General features: G+C 52.0%; 1 non-coding gene across 1 annotated transcript in view; it reads left to right on the top strand.

Annotated features, from left to right (window-relative positions):
- The first annotated feature begins 4125 nt into the window (after positions 1-4125).
- LOC124581925 overlaps positions 4126-5000 on the top strand; it is a 1910-nt gene continuing 1035 nt past the window's right edge. The window contains exon 1 of the ribosomal RNA XR_006973568.1: positions 4126-5000. This exon is cut by the window's right edge and continues 1035 nt beyond it. This is a non-coding gene — a ribosomal RNA (small subunit ribosomal RNA).

Raw genomic sequence — 5000 nt, 5'->3', positions numbered from 1 at the left:
TGCCACAAGCATGGAATCAGAGCGCCGCCTGTTATGAGCCAAAGGTGCACCCTGACGTGGCAAATCAGATGATGCCGCAGTCATTTACTTACGATAATCACAATCAACAAACCAGCCCCCCCCCCCCCCGAAAACACCTTTCCTTACAACAATGTGTGCCTTAACCTAACCCGTATTGTGCCTTAACCTAACCCGTATTGTGCCTTAACCTAACCCGTATTGTGCCTTAACCTAACCCATATTGCGCCTTAACCTAACCCATATTGCGCCTTAACCTAACCCATATTGCGCCTTAACCTAACCCATATTGCGCCTTAACCTAACCCATATTGTGCCTTAACCTAACCTATATTGTACCTTAACCTAACCCATATTGTACCTTAACCTAACCCATATTGTACCTTAACCTAACCTATATTGTACCTTAACCTAACCTATATTGTACCTTAACCTAACCTATATTGGGCCTTAACCTAACCTATATTGGGCCTTAACCTAACCTATATTGGGCCTTAACCTAACCTATATTGGGCCTTAACCTAACCTATATTGGGCCTTAACGTAACCCACGTTGCGCCTTAACCTAACCTATATTGTACCTTAACCTAACCCATATTGTACCTTAACCTAACCCATATTGTACCTTAACCTAACCTATATTGGGCCTTAACCTAACCTATATTGGGCCTTAACCTAACCTATATTGGGCCTTAACCTAACCTATATTGGGCCTTAACGTAACCCACGTTGCGCCTTAACGTAACCCACGTTGCGCCTTAACGTAACCCACGTTGCGCCTTAACGTAACCCACGTTGCGCCTTAACGTAACCCACGTTGCGCCTTAACCTAACCCATATTGCGCCTTAACCTAACCCATATTGCGCCTTAACCTAACCCATATTGCGCCTTAACCTAACCCATATTGTACCTTAACCTAACCTATATTGTACCTTAACCTAACCTATATTGTACCTTAACCTAACCTATATTGGGCCTTAACCTAACCTATATTGGGCCTTAACCTAACCTATATTGGGCCTTAACCTAACCTATATTGGGCCTTAACCTAACCTATATTGGGCCTTAACGTAACCCACGTTGCGCCTTAACGTAACCCACGTTGCGCCTTAACGTAACCCACGTTGCGCCTTAACGTAACCCACGTTGCGCCTTAACGTAACCCACGTTGCGCCTTAACGTAACCCACGTTGCGCCTTAACCTAACCCATATTGCGCCTTAACCTAACCCATATTGCGCCTTACCCTAACCCATATTGCGCCTTAACCTAACCCATATTGTGCCTTAACCTAACCTATATTGTACCTTAACCTAACCCATATTGTACCTTAACCTAACCTATATTGTACCTTAACCTAACCTATATTGTACCTTAACCTAACCTATATTGTACCTTAACCTAACCCATATTGCGCCTTAACCTAACCCATATTGCGCCTTAACCTAACCCATATTGCGCCTTAACCTAACCCATATTGCGCCTTAACCTAACCCATATTGCGCCTTAACCTAACCCATATTGCGCCTTAACCTAACCCATATTGCGCCTTAACCTAACCCATATTGCGCCTTAACCTAACCCATATTGCGCCTTAACCTAACCCATATTGTACCTTAACCTAACCCATATTGTACCTTAACCTAACCTATATTGTACCTTAACCTAACCTATATTGTACCTTAACCTAACCTATATTGTACCTTAACCTAACCTATATTGGGCCTTAACCTAACCTATATTGGGCCTTAACCTAACCTATATTGGGCCTTAACCTAACCTATATTGGGCCTTAACCTAACCTATATTGGGCCTTAACGTAACCCACGTTGCGCCTTAACGTAACCCACGTTGCGCCTTAACGTAACCCACGTTGCGCCTTAACGTAACCCACGTTGCGCCTTAACGTAACCCACGTTGCGCCTTAACGTAACCCACGTTGCGCCTTAACGTAACCCACGTTGCGCCTTAACGTAACCCACGTTGCGCCTTAACCCAACACACGTTGCGCCTTAACCCAACACACGTTGGGCCTTAACCCAACACACGTTGGGCCTTAACCCAACACACGTTGGGCCTTAACCCAACACACGTTGGGCCTTAACCCAACACACGTTGGGCCTTAACCCAACACACGTTGGGCCTTAACCCAACACACGTTGGGCCTTAACCCAACACACGTTGGGCCTTAACCCAACACACGTTGGGCCTTAACCCAACACACGTTGGGCCTTAACCCAACACACGTTGGGCCTTAACCCAACACACGTTGGGCCTTAACCCAACACACGTTGGGCCTTAACCCAACACACGTTGGGCCTTAACCCAACACACGTTGGGCCTTAACCCAACACACGTTGGGCCTTAACCCAACACACGTTGGGCCTTAACCCAACACACGTTGGGCCTTAACCTGCTCTGTAATTGTCATACGACGCGTTAAATTAGTGTGGTGTTGCCTAACTGCAACCCCCGCAATATAGTTTGCTACTCGCACTGCCTGGTCCCCAGAGTATCGCTTCATGTTAAACACCTTGCAGCTATACACTGTAATGCGGATGGCAGCAGGACGTACATGCTCAATGCCCTTCGCAGTTGTTCATTGGCATTTGCATGGCGAAGCACAGCCTACGTTGTGGTACGGCGTGTGTCAACTGTCCGCTGATGTTGTACGTCCAAATCACACACTGTACTGCACATTGGTCCTCATGTACTGAATGATACATCGTGGTACATGTGTGACCGTACCACGACTGCGCCAACAACGGCGAACCATACGGTCCAAATATTGTGCACTCAGCTACGTGTCGTCTCCCTATAAGAGCTGGATTGCAGTATGGTATGCCGTGGATGGCGATCAGCATGAGCCGTCTGTTGATGTAGTGGCGCGTGTTGTCAGACGTAGTCGTCTCTTCTCCACACACCGTGATAGCATGGTGCACTGCGTTCCACATCTGCGACATGCGACAGAGGCCGGTTGACAGTCGTTCGCGCAATGGACATCGCATACGTACGGGGGCCACCTTCCACGTGTTCGCGAAGCGTGCACATGTTGTTGCGTGTATGTGGGCAGACATAGTGTGTCGTGACACCTGACACAGGCATGCAACAATCGTTGAATTTGCAAATGGCGATGGACGTCTACGTTTGCTGGTGACGTTACCAAATGAACAACTGGTAAACGGTTGTGGTGCGGTTGTTCTCGCTAGAGGTGAATCAGTGATGGCGACGATCGGTTGAGCTACCAACCGGTTGTTTCAGCGATACCCACCATGCCCACGAACGTGAATGGCATGTGGGTGTGAAGCGATACGCGGCGGTGGCTGGGTGGGACCGTCCCCGGCCGGTGAGGGGGGGCCTCCCGGCGTGCTGGCCGCGCGGTGCGTGGGCGCACGCGCTACAGCCGGCTGGTGGGGGCGGCCAGTGGCAGGCGCGCCGGCCGACGGAGGCGGCAGGCGGCGCAGCTGCGCGCCGGCGCACCCTGCACGCGGCGCCGTGCGGCCAAAGTAGGTCCTCGCGGGCCCGGTGCGAAGCGCGGTGGACATCTGCAGTGTGCTGGTCCGATTGAGGACTGTGTGCGCTGAGGATGCGCCGCCGCCCGGCGCTCGGCGCCGCGACGCCGTCTGCTGCTCGGTCGCCTCTGCGGTTCTCGCAGGTGGTTTGTATCGCAGCTGTGCGGACGTGTTGGCGCGTGCGCTGTGCTGGGAGAGTTCGCTTCGGCACCCAAGTGGGGCTTTTGTCCTTCTGTGGCGCTGGCGTTGGAGCTGCCGGCCACCGTAGGTGGCGCGTGTTGTCTCCCGCCGGCAATGCCACGACAGCACGCTCCCGGGCCTCTGTCGGCAGCGGCAAGCTCAGTTGGGAGCACGGGTGGTCGCACCTAAAGCGTCTACTCGCCAAACTCCGGGCGATTGCGCCTCTCTCGAACCCGACCAAGTACTTAGGACGGCGCTGCGCGCCGCCGGGACCTGAGAGGGTTTCGAGGTGTATTGTGCAGGGGAGCTCAGCCTCCTCCTGTTTGCAGAATAATTGAGCGGACGCTTGCGTGTTCGCGCGGGCCCCCGGGACACACTCCCGGGCGGCCGGCTGCTCAGCTCTAGTTGACGCAGCTCCCTGGTTGATCCTGCCAGTAGTCATATGCTTGTCTCAAAGATTAAGCCATGCATGTCTCAGTACAAGCCGCATTAAGGTGAAACCGCGAATGGCTCATTAAATCAGTTATGGTTCCTTAGATCGTACCCACGTTACTTGGATAACTGTGGTAATTCTAGAGCTAATACATGCAAACAGAGTCCCGACCAGAGATGGAAGGGACGCTTTTATTAGATCAAAACCAATCGGTCGGCTCGTCCGGTCCGTTTGCCTTGGTGACTCTGAATAACTTTGGGCTGATCGCACGGTCCTCGTACCGGCGACGCATCTTTCAAATGTCTGCCTTATCAACTGTCGATGGTAGGTTCTGCGCCTACCATGGTTGTAACGGGTAACGGGGAATCAGGGTTCGATTCCGGAGAGGGAGCCTGAGAAACGGCTACCACATCCAAGGAAGGCAGCAGGCGCGCAAATTACCCACTCCCGGCACGGGGAGGTAGTGACGAAAAATAACGATACGGGACTCATCCGAGGCCCCGTAATCGGAATGAGTACACTTTAAATCCTTTAACGAGTATCTATTGGAGGGCAAGTCTGGTGCCAGCAGCCGCGGTAATTCCAGCTCCAATAGCGTATATTAAAGTTGTTGCGGTTAAAAAGCTCGTAGTTGGATTTGTGTCCCACGCTGTTGGTTCACCGCCCGTCGGTGTTTAACTGGCATGTATCGTGGGACGTCCTGCCGGTGGGGCGAGCTGAAGGCGTGCGACGCGCCTCGTGCGTGCTCGTGCGTCCCGAGGCGGACCCCGTTGCAATCCTACCAGGGTGCTCTTGAGTGAGTGTCTCGGTGGGCCGGCACGTTTACTTTGAACAAATTAGAGTGCTTAAAGCAGGCA

The sequence above is a fragment of the Schistocerca americana genome, unplaced genomic scaffold (assembly GCF_021461395.2).
Source record: "Schistocerca americana isolate TAMUIC-IGC-003095 unplaced genomic scaffold, iqSchAmer2.1 HiC_scaffold_382, whole genome shotgun sequence".
NCBI classification, from domain to species: Eukaryota; Metazoa; Arthropoda; class Insecta; order Orthoptera; family Acrididae; genus Schistocerca; species Schistocerca americana.
The sequence above is the reverse complement of the archived record's forward strand: the minus strand, read 5'-3'. Positions and strand labels throughout refer to the sequence as shown.